At 38.9% G+C, this 20,784-nt stretch overlaps 1 protein-coding gene across 2 annotated transcripts in view; it reads right to left on the reverse strand.

Moving 5' to 3' along the window:
* TOX3 (TOX high mobility group box family member 3) overlaps positions 1-20,784 on the reverse strand; it is a 121,453-nt gene that overhangs the window by 62,268 nt on the left and 38,401 nt on the right. The window lies entirely within an intron of this gene.

Genomic DNA, 20,784 nt, shown 5'->3' on the forward strand with positions numbered 1-20,784 from the left:
GAACCTTCCTAAAGACTATGTCTTATTTAGAGAAGGCGTCTTTTCATCCAAATACTCAGTACCTTTGCTTCTATCTCTTGAAAGCCCACCTTTCCTATGAAGTCTCCCCCTTTATTGGAAGAATTATTTCCCAAGTCCTAGCGTTGAAGCCCACAACCAGCCAGACAACTCTTGGTCACAGCCACATTCTCTATATTCAGTGTCAATATTTTAGATGCTCTCTCAGTGTTTATAACTCTCCCTGTGGGCACATGCTCCTTAAACATTTATCTTCCCCAACATTGAAAGGTTTGAATTTCATATCTTAGAAGAGCAGATATTTTCCAACTGATCATCCAAAACTCCTTTACAATCTTTCCAGCCACACTTCTAAGAATAATTTTATAATCTCTTCTTGCAAGTCCCCAAAGAATCCTCTAATACTAGCAAACAAATCTTTCTGTCATGTGTGGCAGCTCCAGCTAATTATTTCTAAAAGTCAGGCTCCTCTCTTCATGGTATAGAATTACTGGCTGTTTCTAAACCCCTTTCGCCAGCCTGGGCAACTAGCTCTCATCACTGCAGAAAGAATGTGCGTCACGTTTGGAAGGAAACAGTTGAGAAGTAAGTGTGGCTTCTCCATCTTCTACTTCCGCTTCTATCACAGCTGTTGCTGGCACTTAAAAGAAGATGGCAGAAGCTCCACAGCCTAGTTTCCCAACTAGTAGACTCAATCTTAATCGGTATGGGTGAACAAGAACTACACCTCTATTATGCGTATTTCATTACACATTCGAAGTCTATTTGTTATAGAAAAGTGTAGTCACTCAGTCGTGTCCAACTCTCTGCAATCCCATGGATTGTAGCCCGCCAGGCTCCTCTGTCATTGGGATTCTCCAGGCAAGAATACTGGAGTGGGTTGCTGTGCCCTTTTCCAGGGGGTCCTCCTGACCCAGGGATCGAACCCGGGTCTCCCATATTGCAGGCAGATTCTTTACCATCTGAGCCACCAGGGAACCAGGGAAGCCCCTGGTGTTATAGCTGTTAGGCTCTACAGCTGTTGGGCTATTTCGACCAGACCACCATCTTCTATTTGCTCAGCTGCATCTTCTATTTGGTCTATTCATCTTCCATTTGAACATTTCTAGTCTCACAGGTTTTGAGGCCATCACTGAATGACTCATTCAGTGTCCACATTGACCTTCAAAGCTCTAATCAAATCTACTTCTCCAATCAAAACTTCCACCAAAAACCATATTCTCAGCCCTTACGTATTGCTTGAATTATACTCATTTGCATTTGGTCACATGACTCTTTTAATCCCTCCATTGATAAATATTTATTCAGTACTCATATATCAGATGCAAAGTTATTTGGCAACCTGATGATATCACATTGGAGGTGAGAGTAAGGTTTTTTTAGCTTGCTTGCTTTCCTATGACAAGCCATTCACCTGTGTTTATACTGCAGGTACAAGAGTTTATGTCAAATGGCCAACAGGGTGTCATTAGCTCATTGATGACAATATCCACCTCAGCACCATACACAGAGGGGTGGTTCTCAGATCTTCCATAGGAGAAATTTTTCTTTTAAAAACAGGATCACTGTCTGCTGATACTGAAGAGGGCAGGGGTTTGGAGTTCGCAGCTGTTGCTGCTGCTGCTGCTAAGTCACTTCAGTCATGTCTGACTCTGTGCGACCCCATAGATGGCAGCCCACCAGGCTCCCCCATCCCTTGGGTTCTCCAGCCAAGAACACTGGAGTGGGTTGTCATTTCCATCTTCAATGTGTGAAAGTGAAAAGTGAAAGTGAAGTCGCTCAGTCATGTCCGACCCTCAGCGACCCCATGGACTGCAGCCTACCAGGCTCCTCCATCCATGTGATTTTCCAGGCAAGAGTACTGGAGTGGGTCGCCAGTGCCTTCTCCACACATGGGTTCAAATCCCACCCACAGGCTGTAGTTATGTAAGATCTTTATAAGTGTCTTAAACTCTGTAAGCTCCCATTTCCTCATCCAAAGAACAGAGATAATACTGACCTAGACCTTGTAAAACTGTTGACCATCCACCAATAAAAGACATGAAGAAAACCCCTTTTACCTTTAAGATATCTTTACCTCTACATTACCGGGTACTTTGGAAACAGAGATCCTCCTACCTCCTCAAAATGCAATTCTCCAATGCCTTATTTTTGTCTTTAAAACACATTTCTTCAAAAGATATGGAGAATTGCCATGTGACCTTCCTAATAATGATCAAATAATTATTAAATACTTGGCTGGTGAAAGGAAATTTAAGTATTAACCACTCTGGATCCATATTCCCAAATCTCACTAGTTCTAAAACATTGAATGAATAGACCATACTTGTTGTTCAGTCACTAAGTCCTGTCTGACTCTTTGCAACACTGGACTGCAGCCGCCAGGCTTCCGTGTCCTCCACTATCTCCTGGAGTTTGCTCTAGTTTATGTCCATTGAGTCAGTGATGCTTTCTAATCATCTCATCCTTTGCCACCCTCTTCTCCTTTTGCCTTCAATCTTTCCCAGCATCAGGGTCTTTTCCAATGAGTCAGCTCTTCGCATCAGGTGGCCAAAGTATTGGACAATCAACTTCAGCATCAGTCCTTCCAATGAATATTAAGGGTTGATTTCCTTTAGGATAGACCACACTGGAGTAACATTTATTGGGATTTCAGTACATTTCACCTGGATCACAGCCCTGAATGAGGAGTGTACTGCTGTCTCCTCTGGTTATCAATGCAGACGCTGATTCTCAGAGAACTTTAGCAACTTGTTCAGAAACCACAGTGCATGCTTGTGCGGTGGACACAGGGTTCCAAGCCAAGGTGGATCACGTCAGATGTTGTGCTCTCAGTGACCACAACAGTGTCAATACCCACCCCTGCCCTGCCAGAGCACAGCTGGCCACTGATAATCTCCAAATTCTTGCAGCAGGGCACTTGATTTTGAAATCCCCCACTCCAAATTAATCTAGAAATTCTCGAAATGACCGTGGAGAGAGGGTAAAAAACGATCTATAAATGTCTATTTCAGAAGAGTGAAGCTTGAGTACTACATTTTCTTCCAGTTATTCTCACTAGAATTTCAGCCTGAGAAACTCTGAAAGCAGACTCTACACCATCAACAATGATCAAACATCATCACTAAGAACTATGGGGCCGGTGAAAAGAAGTGCTGTGTATCCAATTTTACTAAATGCTGTTCACAAAAGAGGATCAAATTCTACCCATGAGTTTTTCTCATTCTTTTCTAAACTAAAGACTTAAAAGCCTGCACAAAATAGTAACTCGGAGCTTTAAAAAAAAAAAAAAAACCTGTAAAATACCATATAATCAAGATTGTTTAAATGTATAAAACTGTCAAGTAGATTATCCTTTATGCAATTCAAATGAGCCTTTGGGAGACAGAATTAACTGAGGGCAAACAGGAGCTTAACTTTAAAAGACAAAGACTTGGCTTATATCAAGTTGACACTTCCAGATAAGATACTGCATTATACCAGGTTACACTCGCAATAATAATTTTTGATTGGCATATCATTTGCCACTAACTACTGCTTGGCTTCCACAGAGCACAGGCAACATACTATAAACTGTTATGAAAGATGTCTTTGTATTGTTCAATATTTACAGGGTGTGTTATTTTATAAATGCTCGAGTTGGCATAAGCCAAAAAAAAAAAAAGGCATTAAAGCATTTCAGATCAAAATGATCCCCTTTGCCTTACAAAAGAAGCACTTTCTAAAGACAGGTGACAATTCTGTTCAGAAATTTCACACCACGGCTAAGTAAATGTTCAGCGGTAAAAACACAATTGCTTTGTTCAGCTGCACAAACAGATTCCTCCATCGCCTCCATTTGCGTATTCCTGAATATCCTCTTTTAGATCCCACTTTTATAGAAAGCAAAATCAATTTTCTTTTGGACCAAAAAAAAAGTGAGATCTGGTCTAATGAATTTAATCTTTTAAATAAACATGAACTGAACTTGGAGCACAGGATTTTCCCTTAAGAAAAGATCTTTGTGGTCCAGAAAGATCTCTTTCAACCTATGAACGGTTAATGCCAGTGACAAATCTAACCTGGGGAAAAAAATGGAAAATACGTATTTATACTCATGTTCTTTGAAACGTTTATACATGCACACAACCCACACACAAAGACCCTGCAACCAAATGAGCCTGGCCCAAAGGTAGACTGATGTTAAGTTTAATTTTTGAAGCAAATTAGGTTCCCCAATTCAATTTTAAACAAATAGAAAATGAGAAACAGAAAACTATAACATCAAACTTTTATTGCTACTTTGCTAAAAAAGCACACTCATGTTTATGAAATAGAGTCTCCCTCAGCCTCCAAAGGGGAATTATTCTGAAATTCGGCAATACTTCAGGATCCTTGCAAACACCAGCCCAGTGTAGCTTTTCCAGGCCTGTTTCAGCCCTGCTAATAGTTATTGTTTGTACAACTGTAACTAAGTACATTACCAACCAGTTGTTCAATCTATATAAATTTAAGAAACACACATTGCCAAGGAGTGACTCATATATCAGTCTATTATATGCTACAGGGCTGACTGTTTTAAACAAATCATTCTGCCTACAGCTGAAGAATAGAAGCTATATACAGAGCAGAGGTTATTGTCTAATTTAAATCTTGGCTCGCTTCCCAGTGCTGTACAAGATTCCAATTTGTGGAAATGTTGCTCTTTGCTACTGCCAGAAAGGCTGCAGAAAATGGTATTGGGAGCCTTCCAGAAATATGTCTGCAAAATGCCAATCAACAAGTCACTAAAGATTAACAGTATGACTGTACCAAATTAATTTAAATTATAGAAACATATGGCTAGGATGTTTGCTTTGCACTTAAGACAACACCTACCTCACAAAGAGCTAGGTTTGTGCCACAGCAGAAAATAATATCCCAACGTTGAGATGCCTGCAAAATGTGAGTATCAGCTAATAAATCGGGATGTCCTTGCAGAGCCAATCTCTTCACGTGTTTAGGGTCTTATCTTTTCATATATTCAAAATATATGGGAAAATACTTTGTGGAACACAGTATTTTTCTCCCACAGAGACAGAAAGGAAAAAAAAAATCAACATTATTCAGCGACTGAAAACAATTTGCTCTATGATGTGAAGAAAATGCTAGCTTTATTGAGATTCGCCATAGAACCCAGAGGATGATGCGATCTACTGCACATTATTCCCAGTTCCAAAATATGATATTGGGCTAAGAATTTAATATATAGCCAAGAGGAATCCACCAATTACATGACCAAATCATGAAAATCAAAAGACAGCACAATTTATACCCCACCAGCTGCTCTTGATATACATTATATTCATTCCACTTCCCCATTATTTTCATGGGACTCTCTAATATATACAATCATGTCATCAGCCAAAAGGGGGGAAATTCGTGGCACTTCAAGCTGTAGTTCTACATTAGTGTATGCTGTATTTCAACTGAATAGGAAGAGAACTGTTTTATGTTTCTCTCCACTGCTTTTCTATTATTGCCTAGCTAATGGAAATACATCAAACAAATGTTCTACAAGAGCAATAAATATTAACGTTGACCTATCCATCTGGGAGAAATGAGAACAATACTGCTCACTTTTAGCCCAAATATGACACTGATAAATGAAGCGATGAGTTTCCATCACACTTTCAACAACCTGGGCTGGGAGCCCCGGCATGATCCTGGTACCAGCAATTTCCTTCATTCATCTTTATTAGGCAGTCACTTGACCGCCCTCCCAAGATTCCTGTCAAATCAGAACCTTTGGTGGGGGGGGGGGGTGGGTGGAGTGGGGGGTTGTTGTATTTTCTAACAATGTAGCCTAAATGTGTTCTTCAAGTTGGATTTTTTTGTTTTTGTTTTTGTTTTTGTTTTTAAGCCAGGAGAAGGCCTGGATGCGCAGGAAAGCAAGTGCAAACAATTCTGGAAGCAAAGAGACATCAAATGTTACTCATGATTAAAAGGGAGGCTTCGGTATGATACTGAGCCACACGACCTCCTGCTCGCCAGCCTGAGCGTCGCCCCAGTGGCAGGGAAGGCCTCCGAGCGTGTGGACCGACCGTCACTGCCTGAGCCATAAAAAGACAATTACGTATTCAAATGAAGGATATACGCGGGGCCTTATCACAGATGTAGAAATGCTTTCCATTTCCTTCCTCAATCACAGTTTCAAGTGAGCTGGAACAAGAAAGGAGGACATTCTTACCCTCACACAATGAGCGAGTTTCATCACATTAGCAGTTTTACATTACAGTCCATTATTTTCTATTTCAACGGCATAACAAGAGAGGTGCTGATTTGATTATTCTGTAATAGTGAAAATGAATACCAATGCAATATAAAATTGCTATTATAACAGAAAGCTACTAATATGATTCACAAGACCCCCCTGGAAATTAGGTTTTGTAACTATGATCACAGGGGAAAAATTAGAAAGCCAGTAGGCAAGAAGGGAACTGGGTGCTCCCACACCAGTCTTAGCGAGGCAGACAGCTGCTTGGAGGAAGCCAGGTGGCATTTACTTGGGAACAATGCATACACCCTGTCCTCATGAATTATCTGAGAGGTATTCCTTCGTTTTTCTTCATGGCATATGTTCCAGATACTCATAATATTAACTAAAGCTGTGTTCATGTATATCATTAGTATAAGGTTTCTGATTTAAAAAAGATATAAGATAACCAATAAGGACCTACTGTAAGCACAGGGAACTATACTCAATATTTTGTAATAACCTATAAGGGAAGAGAAGCTGAAAAAAAGAATACATGTGTATATGTATAATTGAATCACTGTGCTATACACCTGAAACTCACACAACTTTGTAAATAAACTATACTTCAGTAAAATTTTTAAAAATTGAAAAAAAAAAACAAACCATAAACTAAAGGATTCTAGACAAAGTATGAAGAATTCAACACTTCTGGAATCAGAGTTTTAAAGATCACAGTGATTCTAAAAGTCCAGAATAAACAAAATGATGATGCAAAACTGCCTGAAGTATTTTGGTTCAAGGCCCTCTTTCATTCCTGTCTCCCAGCCCAAGTGAAAAGGATGTAAATTTCATTTCAATTATTTTATTTCTAAACCAATCTCCTCTCCAGCAATCTTGAAGGCTCTAAGATCCACCTCAGGATACTCTCAGCTGGCAGAGAGTGCTCACCTGGACTCATGGTTCTAGCAAGATGAGAATATGCTTTCACTATGGTCTCAAAAATATATCTTCCTGGACAGGTAGAGGGTGAGCACAAAAGTACCAAACAGCAACTTTTGCATCATCTTAGGTACAAGGTATAGACGCATGACCCTTCATAAAAGCTTTTTCCAAGTCAGTTCTCTGTCAGTTTCTGAGAGCATACAAGATGTCTGAGACAAACACAAAACCATAGCAAGCATCAATCTTTGGTTTAAACACAAAAGTCACTGGCTTCAAAGTGACAACTATGAATTTCTGTTTCTGGCTCCATGTAAGAATGGATACTGTTATGCAAGCCAGAAGTTTTCCATCTTTACAAAGACATGGCATTCTAGAACTGGAAAAAGGATCACTGACTATGGTTTTCCTCTCCAGATAAAAGAAATTATGCTATATTTAAGAGATTTAAAAGAAGTAACACACTGACATTTAGTTGGCAAAGGAAGTCACATCACATCAAATTTTACCCTGTAAATGCACAAGTCCTTGTTTAAACATCTCCTTCATTGGAGGAATGGCACTATGACTCAAACAAATATCAAAGAGTATGTAAATAAAACACGTACACCCCATGGATATCAGCTCCTCAGCATTGGCCAAGGACATAGCTTTATAGTCAACAAATACCCTGCTAACTGACCATTACTGGCACTACCTCATCAGTATTTGATCACGTGAACCAACAGTATCACACTGGATGTTTCACAAAGATTTCTGGAGAACGTTTAAGTGCCGCCATATTTCTCAAGCTGGGTACCATAGAGGAATTTCCAAGAGTTGTGAAGGCTGAATCTACACTTCTACTAGTTTTCAAGAGCTGATCTCCAAAACCTTACAGTGATGGTCACTGCATTTTGCTTTCTTACCTCCCTTTAGAATAATTCATATGCCAATGTGTCTTAATAATAATAACAGTTAACATTTATTGAGTACCTTCTGTATGCTAGGCATTCTGCTAATCACATCTCATTAATTATCTAATTTATCCTTCACAACATCTATGTGAGGTAAAAAAGAAACTATCATATTTTATAAAACCTAGGACACCACCGATTGTAAGATAAAATCCAACTACAGATTGTTAAAATGTGAATAAATGTGTGCCTTGATCAATGAAATATGGTATTTTTATTATTACTATACCCATTTACAACTAAGGAGACAAAGCTCAGAGAGGTCAGTAACTTGTCCACAATTGCACAGCAAGAAAACGTGGACTCAAACTAAGAATGGTCTGATTCTGAAATCTTATATTCTAATTAAGTAGTCTACAGTTTTTTTATTGTACATCTCTACTAAAACATTCTCATAAATAATAATAGCCAACACTTTCATATTATTTACCATTGTACCAGGCATACTTCAGAGCCCTTTCCATATGTTAATTCATTACTTCCCCACAACAATCTGAGACAGGTACCATGACTATACCCATTCTACAGAGGGACAAACTAAGGACCTTGATCAAGGCAACCAGGTGATGCAGATAAGCAGGCTCCACACTCGACTGAAGTGTCTCCCTAAAATCACTGACATCCACTGCCAACATATGCAGGTTTATTTAGTTTAATTTATATAGCTAATTACCACCGTTCTGACATGGTACACATACTTTAAAACATACCAAAAATTATAATGAAAAGGATGAGAAACATAGAGACAATTACTAATATTTTCTTTTCTGATCCTAAAGTCACTCCCTGAGCTATGTGAGGCCATAATAGGGAAACCACTGCTAAACAAATTACTTGTGACAACCCTCCTTATCTAGAATGATCTATGAGAGACAACCACACCACCAACTAAGGCTCCCTCTGCCTTCCTTCCTGGGGTGGTACAGACTTGTCTCACCATCCTGCAATTACTTGAGGAAAGGAAGCAACAGAAAAAGGAAGGAAGGTATCAGTTTCCTGTAAGTTGAATACCCACCAAACAAAACATGGGCATGTCAATGAGTCCTGTCAATAAAGTGGCCACATCTTCCCAGGTGGCTTATCAATGCATGGTTTTCTGGAACACTGCAACTACATTTTTTTCCTTACAGTCCCTTCCAACCCTACAATAAGGCACATACTCAAGCATTTCCTGAGTGCCTACTGTTTGCCAGCCCATGCACATTACCAGGAACACACACAAAAGCTGCAACCATAAAAAACAGGAAGAAAACCTAACATGGCTAGAAAAAGCTACACTCTTCCATGCTTTAAGTTTAACTCTCATTTCTAAAATATCTTCTCTTGTATATTAGCCAGAAAGCCAGTTTCTAACAAGATAAGCAATAGTCAATACCATACAGATCACACCTACAAGAATGGGGTCTTCAAGAAAAGGAAACAATTTTCAGTTAAAATGTAAAAGTCTATTCTCAACAAAAAGGACAGATTGAGAAAATAGTTCAGTGGCAAAGAAGGAAAATTACCATTGATCCTGGCTGCCATGTCTAATGAAAAGCCCTAAGGTTTTTAAGGATAATCTTTAGCAGTGAACTTCGACCAAATAAATGGATTATATTGTAGTCAAAATGAAGAATGCCACAATGAGCTCTAAATATAACTTTTTAACAAAACTAAAAGAAGAGAAAGTATTTTACAATTATTATCAACTTTTTTTGAGAGACTAACATAAGAATTCCATAATATCCTGATGAAGACTAAACCTTGGTAATTCAGTTTCTGGGAATTTCAAAACATAATCAAACAATATTGCTTCTTGTTCTAAGTATAACTTCAGCTTGCTGGTATAATATTAATATGAAGAATAATAATAACAATGCATTTTTACATTTCAGAGTGTTCAGCAAACTTTTTCTTAAAGGACCAGATAGTAATTATTGGGTTGGCCAAAAAGTTTGTTTGGGTTTCTGTACACTTTCACAGAACATTGGCCAATTCAATATTTTGGGCTGTATGAGCCATCTGGTCTGTATTGCAACTACTCAGCTCTGCTTGAGGCAGCATGAAAGCAGTCACAGAAGACAGACATACATAAATGAATGAGCGTGGCAGTGTTTCAATAAAACTTGATTTACAAAAACTTAACGACTGGCCTTCGAGCCATAGTTCTCCATCCCCTGGTTTAAATGATTACTTGTATCTACTTAACTTTTTTTTCAGCTTGCTGTTTATTGGGATCATTCCACCATAAAAATTATATTTGCCCATTAAAAATTATGTTTGCTCATAAAAATACAGGATGAAGAAAGAGCCTTGGACTATGAAGTCAAACAGGGATGGGTTCTAGGACAGCTGTGGGACTCAGGCCAAGTGACCTACCATCAACAGGTATCAGTTTTGTCCCCTGTAAAATGGAGATGATGACAGTCCTGACCCCATAGTGTCATTCCTTTTGAGGACCAGCAGCGACTATAAAGCACATTTCTACTACACAACCTATAACAATTACTGCTATCAACTTTCTTCCAGCTTATCTCTAATGATATTAAAAAAAAATCCAGCACAATGAACCTGTGTTGAATGAATGAGCAAATTAAATAAATGAAAGAGTGGGAGATGGCAAAATGTTACCTTAGCTTCCAAGTCAAGGCATAAACTGGATCTTCCAGTGTTTTACAAGAGAGAAAAGCAACAGAAAGTAATAGTTAATATTGAAACTGTATCAACAGGTTTTCTAGAGAAAATTATATATAATGTGCTTCTCTCCAACTTTCAAGGAATAAGAAATAAAAAGTAAATGAAAGCTGTTATTTTACAACCTTGAACCAGGGGATGCATTTATGGAAACAACACACATATTGTAAATTAACCGGTTTCAATACTACGAAACAATACTCTTTTAGAACAAAAATGTGAGATAATTACACATCACTCCAAAGTTTGATTTATTGTTGTTTTTTAAATCAAGTAGACATATTCTGATATTTGTCCTCCAATAGAATCAACAACTTTCTATTCACACAGCATGAGATGAGATATTTAATAAATAGTAGGTCTTGAAAGTCCAGGGATTAAGTAGTTTCTTTTAGGAAAATTGAACATAAGGGCAACATATGCCAACCATTCCTGTTGTGCAACAATTTTTGTGGTTGGGAAAGAACCAAAAGGCCCGGCTTACTCCCTTAAGATGATCACATTCTCAAATGAAGAGAATGAGAAATGTCTGTGTGCACACAGGACTCTACACACACACACACACTTGCTTTCCTGCTCACACGACAGCACTGAAAAGCACAGGTGAGATTCAAAGGATGGAAGAGATGTGTGCTTCACTGTTGGCATAAAGAAGCCTCTTACAGACCTACTGACATAGATAGAGCAGCAGTGGTACATTAAAGACAGAGAAACTTTTAAAGCACTAAGAAAACACAGATCAGTTAAGGATACCAATACATGGGAGAGAACAAGCCTGGCTAAGAATCTCTGAATCTGACTCTCTTGCTACTCTTATTTAGTCATCAATGCAGTTCAGATGTAACGATTCATTTCTGCTACCAATAGTTCTGACTTTATTAACTTCTCATTTAAATAACAATAATAACTGGCTTATCCATTTTTTTCAGAGGGATGACTTGTTTCTTTTTTTTTTTTAATTTTATTTTTAAACTTTACAAAATTGTATTAGTTTTGCCAAATATCAAAATGAATCCGCCACAGGTATACATGTGTTCCCCATCCTGAGCCCTCCTTCTTCCTTCCTCCCCACACCATCCCTCTGGGTCGGCCCAGTGTACTAGCCCCTTAAGCTATAATAACCTCTGAGTGTCGGGGTCTCCAAACTAAGCATTAAGCATGCTGATTGACAATTTGGAAGCATAGGAATAATTATAGATTATACTAGACAATGTAACTAAATTGAGTTTTCATGGAGCTGATGACTGCATTTTGCCACAAAAATCATCAACTGCTTTGACCTCATGGATAAGCCCCAAGTTCCTTCTGGTGAATGCAAAATCAGGATCACAATCAACTAATTAATAATTTTAAATCACAAGAAGAATGAAGAATCTCTAGGAGAATCTCAATTTTTATTTAAATCTATTTGAAACCTGAATGATGAATTTTATTAACTTAGCCCTGAGTGGACACATAAAATTACAGTCACCAGAGAGGGATCTCAATATTCAATTCCAAGGCTATTTTATCTACATCCAAGAATTTGGGAAGCAGTGCAATTGAAACTCTTCTCATGCTGAAAACAATGCACCGAGGGCCTCTTGGTTTCAAGTCTTAGCAGGCAGATGCCTGAAACACACAAAATGCTCAAGCTTCATTACTCATATATCCAAAGGTCTAATTACCAAAAGACATGAACAAATACAACAGATAGAGAGGTGTGTTCTTCTCTAACTGCTAGAAGCCAGGTCCAACAGAAAAGAGGAAAGAACAAGAAGGTGACAACTTACCATAGGAAAGAATTCAAAACACACAGTCATCAGAACCCTCATTTGAACCCCACTCATCAAGTGATTCATCACACAGAATGGTAGACCATAGTCATCATGAAAGAGCTGCAGGACGTGACTCAAGGGTCTTACGGATTCTTGACCTTTCTCTCCAAGTTCACAGGGTCATGGCAGCCAGCCTCCTACCAGAAGTTGCTTATTACAAGCATATTATTCAGGTTCACAAAGTAATCAGAACCTGAAGGCAAGGTTCAAGGTACGAGACTTTTTATGGGGGAGTAAGGAGGATGGAATTATTGTGGAGGCCCCCAACAATGGGATACCACTTATGGTCATTTAAAAAATTCAAAAACATGATTAAATCATACATTAACATTCTCCTCCTTAGAATTCTGATTTCCCTTAGAATGTCCTTCTAAATCTACTTCATCTAAGAAGTACTACCATTTATAACACAGTACTGTTTGTAAGCTATGGTTTTTCCCCGTATAACATAGTATTGTTTGGAAGCTAAGGTTCTTCCAGTAGTCAAGTATGGATGTGAGAGTTGGACCATAAAGAAGGCTGAGCATGGAAGAATTGATGCTTTTGAACTGTGGTGTTGGAGAAGACTCTTGAGAGTCCCTTGGACTGCAAGGAGATCCAACCAGTCAATCCTAAAGGAAATCAGTCCTGAATAATTCCCTGAAAGGATTGACGCTGAAGCTGAAGCTCCAATACTTTGGCCATCTGATGTGAAGAACTGACTCATTAGAAAAGACCCTGATACTGGGAAAGATTGAAGGCAGGAGAAGAAGAGGATGACAGAGGATGAGATGCTTGGATGGCATTACCAACTCAATGAACATGAGTTTGAGCAAGCTCTGGGAGTCGGTGAAGAACAGGGAAGCCTGGCATGCTGCAGTCCATGGGGTCTCAAATAGTCAGACACAACTGAGCGAGTGAACAACAAATGTTTGTGCCAAGTACTCACTGAGGTCATCATAGAGACTAATGAATTTAAGTGGCAGGAAACTGTGATTAGAGTCCCCCACAGAGATCTTAATTCTGCTCACACTGTTCTAAGGCTTCCAACAAAGTGGTCACTGGCTGTCAAGGTGATGAAGCTCACATAGTTCATATTTAATGCTAAAATAGATGGAACACCACTATTTAACTAGGGCACACGGACGCATTGGATATACATAAAAATATTTTCCAAGTCACAGAATGAAGTTGACAATCTTCCAGACAAATTTTATTCAAAGAATGGGGGTGGAGGGAGAAAGCCATGATTTGTATTATAGTAAACATGGAGGAACTATGTTTAAAAAATAAAACAAGAGACTTTAGAGAATTGATGGCAGCAAAATGACCTTGAAGAATGTGAGTTCCCTGCCTTCTTTACCATCAGGGGCCTTCTGCGATAAAGTCTAAAAAGGTGCACCTCAAAGGAGTCATGAAGTCTTCATTTCAACATTTATGCTTAATTGTTTGCACACAGTTCAGTAAGCAAAGTAAGCCACAAACAAGAAGAGACGTATTTAGGAAAACATTATGTCAAAAATAGAAAATGAAACATATGATTATTTTCCTATTAATAGAGCAAAGAAATGCCATAGGTTACCCAAAATTATCAGTTCGTACAGAACTGGTACTAAAGTCCAGAAGTTACATACTGAGGATTTCATTTATACATGAGATCATTTTTACAGTTTGTCTATTATATGATCTTAATTACATTTATTAGGGCTAACACGTAGGCTTCCCTGGTGGCTCAAACAGTAAAGAATCCGCCTGCAGTGCAGGAGACCTGAGTTTGATCCCTGGGTCAGGAAGATCCCTTGGAGGAGGGTACGGCAACCCACTCCAATATTCTTGCCCAGAGAATCCCCATGGACAGAGGAACCTGGCAGGCTGCAGTCCAGGGGGTCACAAAGAGTCAGACATGACTGAGCGGCTAAGCGTCCACACAGGCCTAATACTATCTTTTTTCTTTCTTTTTTGAGTCTAGATTATATTATTTGAAAATAGTGACTTTCAATTATGTTAGGTGACAGAAGAAAACCCAGGAAAAAGTGAAAGTATATCAAAGGACTCAATTCTATCACAACTAAGCTATGGAGTTTGCATAGGTGTTAGTCTCTGAGTCATGTCCAACTCTTTGTGACCCCATGGGCTGGAGCCTGCCAAGTTCCTCTGTCCATGGAATTCTCCAAGCAAGAATACTGGAGTGGGTCAGTTCAGTTCAGTTCAGTCGCTCAGTCGTGTCTGACTCCTTGCGACCCCATGAACTGCAGCATGCCAGGCCTCCCTGTCCATCACCAACTCCCGGAGTCCACCCAAACCCATGTCCATTGAGTTGGTAATGCCATCCAACCATCTCATCCTCTATCGTCCCCTTCTCCTCCTGCCCTCAATCTTTCCCAGAACCAGGGTCTTTTCCAATGAGTCAGCTCTTCACATCAGGTGGCCAAAGTATTGGAGTTTCAGCTTCATCATCAGTCCTTCCAATGAACACCCAGGACTAATCTCCTTTAGGATGGACTGGTTGGATCTCCTTGCAGTCCAAGGGACTCTCAAGAGTCTTCTCCAATACCACAGTTCAAAAGCATCAATTCTTCGGCGCTCAACTTTCTTCACAGTCCAACTCTCACATCCATATATGACCTCTGGAAAAACCATAGCCTTGACTAGACAGAACTTGGTTGGCAAAGTAATGTCTCTGCTTTTGAATATGCTATCTAGGTTGGTCATAACTTTTCCTCCAAGGAGTAAGCGTCTTTTAATTTCATGGCTGCAATCACCACCTGCAGTGATTTTGGAGCCCAGAAAAATAAAGTCAGCCACTGTTTTCACTGTTTCCCCATCTATTTGCCATGAAGTGATGGGACCAGATGCCATGATCTTAGTTTTCTGAACGTTGAGCTTTAAGCCAACTTTTTCACTCTCCTCTTTCACTTTCATCAAGAGGCTCTTTAGTTCTTCTTCACTTTCTGCCACACTTTCTGGTGTCATCAGCATATCTGAGGTTATTGATATTTCTCCTGGCAATCTTGATTCCAGCTTGTGCTTCCTCCAGCCCAGCATTTCTCATGATGTACTCTGCATATAAGTTAAATAAGCAAGGTGACAATATACAGCCCTGACATAGCTATAACAATATTATGAATGAGCTTTAGGCTTATTTCTGAACACGTTTAATATTTGATCAAAAATACTGAGCACTTTTGACTAAGCATTGTAATCAAAGAAATAAGCTAACATAGCAGAACTCCTTTAAGTTTCCATTATATAGGGGGGAAAATTCCTTTGATATAATTAGAGAATTACTTAATCATACAAGTATCTGGAGGCATTAATACGAAGACTGTTTTGAAGGAGAGGTCTAACACAGATATATCTGGGTGCAAGTGTAAATTCATACAGTCACTTTGGAAAACAGTTCAGCATCATATAGTCAAGCACATATTCTGCCCTAAAACTCATGAGCTGCACTCCTAAGCAAATACAGGAGAGAAACACAGGAGAGCACTGGGATACAGATAGAGGATGTGTGCAGGGATCCTGTTCATAACAGCAAAATGTTGGTGATGAATTTAATTCAGTCCATACAGTGGAATAGTGTACAGCAGTGTATACCACAGAAGTGTAGTGTACAGCTGTGAATACCCAAAAAGTGCAGCCAGATGCATAAACTTGGATGAATGTCACAAAAATAACACTGAAGGGTGGGAAAGCAAGCAGAAAAGAAAATGCCGGGTAGAATTCTACTTATTAAACAGGTTAGAAATATGTAAAAACCAAACAACATGTTGTTGAGGGATAACTAGATGTATAGTTAAACTATAGAGAAAAACAAGGGGTGATAACTGTAAACTTCAGGAAAGTGACTGCCTCTGGGGGTGGGATGGAAAGAGTTGCAATTGAGGACACGGAGGAGGTGTCAATGTTATTAATAACTTTCAACTAAGCTGGGTGTTGGCTAGATAGTGATGGCTTTATTATTATTCTTGAAACATTAATTATATTCTTGCACGTAAAATACATTTTCCAGTCTAAATTCACATATATAGTTATCTGTGCATGCTCAGTCACTTCAGTCATGTCTGACTCTGCAATCCCATGGACCATAGCCCACTAGTCTCCTCTGTCCATAGGATTTTTCTGGCAAGAATACTGGAATGGGTTGCCAGGCCCTGCTCCAGGGGATCTTCCCAGCCCAAGGATCAAACCCACATGTCCTGCATCTCCTGCATTGCAGGAGGTTTCTTTACCACAGAGCCTCTAGTGAAGCCCCTATATATAGTTATATAGTTATATACATATATATAACAATTAAGAGGCTTAAAGTGCAATAAAAGACTGAATAAGCATGAATCTCTAGCATACTAACAATCAAAAGATGATTGTTATTGAGAAAGTAATTGTAAAAGAAGCATTAGAGTATTTCTAGAAATCCTGGTTCTTGTGATGTTGTTTCAACCCAAGATAATAAGTTTAGGAAAGTTCCACTCTGTGTATCTTTCTTATAAGCTGAAAATATGAATAAATGTTTCTTTGGAATTATCTCTGTAACCATGTTTGAAGCTAATGTTGCAAGTAAAGTTATATATATAGCCTCACCATTGGTCTGAATGCTTATCACTGCAGTTTTATTATAAAGTACATCTAATAGACTTCTTTCCAAGCTAAGAAAAAAACAGTACTATAATAAGGTATGGTACATTTGTGGGTAAAAATACTCCTTTTAGAGAACATAACATAATTAGTTTCTATTCCGAGTCTGTCAGTGTGCACTGTTAACCTCTGACAACTATACATGAACCTTTTAATTAGTATGTTATCTTTGGTGCAATTAATAACTTGTACTTCATGTTATAGGCAAATTAACATTTTCCCACTAAAGCCAAATTCTTCAGTGTAGTTCTAAAAATGTTTTGCCATTTAATGAAATTTTAACATTCAGACCTCTTGCTCCCAAAACACATAAGCCATTTTTCCCAAAGCTAGACAGCTTTTCACTACCAGCGTCCTTTCAAATATTTTACCTAAGACAGAGAATCTCATATTAAATTTAATTTCACACTTGCCAATCACACACACCCACTCATAATTCCTTGAGATAATGCACTGGAGTCTAACATGTATGCGTATGTGTGTGTACCTGTACACACACAAGCACACCTAATACTTATATACGTATAAACACATTAACTGCTGGGTATTGGTTAAAATAGATTTTAGCATATCATCTTATTATATATTAAACATAATGCTGATATTAGCAATGCTACTAATATAATTAACTTTTAAATAGAAATTGGCAAGTCCAAACACTAAGCTGGTGCAAAAATAATGGCCAATCATGATATTTGTGAGACGAATCTAAAAGGACCCCGTGTCCCACCCCCATCCCCAGAAACCAGAGCTATTTCCTGCTGATAATGGTTTGAAGCGAGCATCCAAGTACAAAATCAGCTATATTCTTCTAGTCCCTAGTAATGCGTCACCTCCCCTCATACATCAAAAAAATATCTGTTGCATTTCCAAGAAAAAGAGCAAAGACATAAAGCTTGGTCAAAATGATGCCACTTAAAAGATGAAATGCAAGTCTCTCATTTTCACGTATTTTTCCCTTTTCTCTTATGACAAGCATAGATAATCTCAAAATTATTTTGTCAATAAAGTGATTACAATAAAATGATGAATGAGACATTAAATATTATAGAAGAGAAAGGAATAAAATATAATACTTAGGAGGACAAGGGCCTTAAAAGTCCAAGAGTAGGTCTGTTGAGCAGAAATATATATATATAAATTTATATTTAGAATAAAATAAAAATGGATTTAGTAATACTGGATTTAAACTGGAAATAGCTATTTGAACTCATGACTTTAACCTTTACAGATCTCACCCTAAAATGACCTAACAGAGGAATCACTTCTTTTCAGAGGCACTTGAATGGCACAGCATCCAAATTTTAGACTCCAATACTATTCTCTACTAAAGAATCAGAGCTCCTTGGAGAATAGCTGATTCCATGTGTTGAGGACAGGAAAAGAAAATCGAGGTCAACTGGAAATTGTTTTGGTTCTCAGAAAATAAAAGTGCTTTCAGGAATGCCTGGAGAGATGCTGAGAGGACCAAGGAGAAAGCTTAAGAAGATTCCCTCAGGTCAAGCTGTGACCGTCTGAGCATCAACCTGAGCATATGCATCATAATTAATTAGAACAAGTACATCCTATAAAAAGCTCTGAGTTCAGGATGCTAAAATAGAAACATTAATGTGGAGTATACCCCAAAGAAAGGTATTTGTAATACAAAAGACGAGTGAGTGTGTGGGGAAAAAAAAAAAACCTTAAAATTGATTTTTTTTTTTTTCCTGCACCACTCAGCATGTGGGATCTTAGTTCCCCAACCAGGGATTGAACCTGTGCCCCCTGAAGTCTTGCAGTGGAAGTGCAGAGTTCTAACACTGGTCTGCAGGACAATTCCCTTAAAAACAATTTTAATAGGTGGTAAAAGGTCCGTCTAGTCAAGGCTATGGTTTTTCCAGTGGTCATGTATGTATGTGAGAGTTGGACTGTGAAGAAAGCTGAGTGCGGAAGAATTGATGCTTTTGAACTGTGGTGTTGGAGAAGACTCTTGAGAGTCCCTTGGACTGCAAGGAGATCCAACCAGTCCATTCTGAAGGAGATCAGCCCTGGGATCTCTTTGGAGGGAATGATGCCGAAGCTGAAACTCCAGTACTTTGGCCACCTCATGTGAAGAGTTGACTCACTGGAAAAGACTCTGATGCTGGGAGGGATTGGGGACAGGAGGAGAAGGGGACGACAGAGGATGAGATAGCTGGATGGCATCACTGACTAGATGGACGTGAGTCTGAGTGAACTCCAGGAGTTGGTGATGGACAGGGAGGCCTGGTGTGCTGCGATTCATGGGGTCACAAAGAGTCGGACACGACTGAGCGACTGAACTGAAAGTGCTCACAGGTTTGGATATTCTGTTTCCCCTATTAGGCATGTGCTTCGTTACACCGCACAGATCTGCATTTTTCATTATGTGTATTAATGAACCCTGAGTAATCCAAACAGTCCCAGAAAAGTAAGAACTATTCCAAGAAAACATGAAGAATCCCAGCAACCTCTGCCAGAGTGAGTCTTCAGGTCTCAAGAAGTTTGAGAACTATTAGCCCACACTTGAATGACTCAAAAACTGCTGCTGCTACTGCTGCTAAGTCACTTCAGTCATGTCCGACTCTTCGAGACCCCATGGACTGCAGCCTACCAGGCTCCTCCATCCATGGGAGTTTCCAGGCAAGAGTACTGGAGTGGGGTGCCATTGCCTTCTCCGACTCAAAAACTGAGTGTACTTGAAAAACAAACTCTTCAGTGAAAAATTGTGTTTGACTGTATACTTTCAAAGAACACTTAAAACCAAGCAAGATATTTATTGCCTAACTGGATAGATTCAGTTCTGAGGGAGGAAACAGAAGACAATGGAGAAGTTAACTTGGAATCAGAGAATTCAAGTCCAATTACATTTTGCTATTTCCTAGTGTTTAAAATGTTAAGACCCATCAGATCTCTCTCTGTAGTAAACATGAAGATCAAATGTGAGAGAACCTATGCAAAGTGACCATCTCTATAGCACTTGTTTGATTGTACAGATATTTGGTGGTTCATCTTTAAGACAGTTTGACCATGAAAAGAATGATGTTTTTTATTACTATACCCCCCAAATCAGGACATATTCTGGAAAAGACACAGAAATATGGGTTCCAATTGATTTTCTTTCAACTGAACCAAGAGAATAAAAATTTGCCTCAGATATAATTGCCAAAATGCCAGGGCGATTTTTTGAAGAAAAACGACAAACTGATGGATTGTGTTCAACTCCTTCAAAAATGATCCCAACCCTAAATACTCTATAACTCCAAACTTTACTCCAGGAATATGCCAGTCAACATGAGCTTCAGTTTCCTATTTACCGAAGCACAGCTACTGCTCAATACAGCCATTTATGAATCAAAAGCTATATTCATCAGCACATGCCAGGTATTACACTATGCACTTAAGTAGCTAGCAACAAAAGAGACCAAGGTCTCTGCCCCAGACAGGGGGTGGGGGGGACAGACAAAGAGAGATAACATTACATAAGAATTTCAGATGAAGAAAATAAGGCTATGTTACTAAAAAGGCCTGTGGGAAGGATGTTTTTGAGAGG

Source organism: Bos javanicus, chromosome 18 (genome assembly GCF_032452875.1).
Source record: "Bos javanicus breed banteng chromosome 18, ARS-OSU_banteng_1.0, whole genome shotgun sequence".
NCBI lineage: Eukaryota > Metazoa > Chordata > Mammalia > Artiodactyla > Bovidae > Bos > Bos javanicus.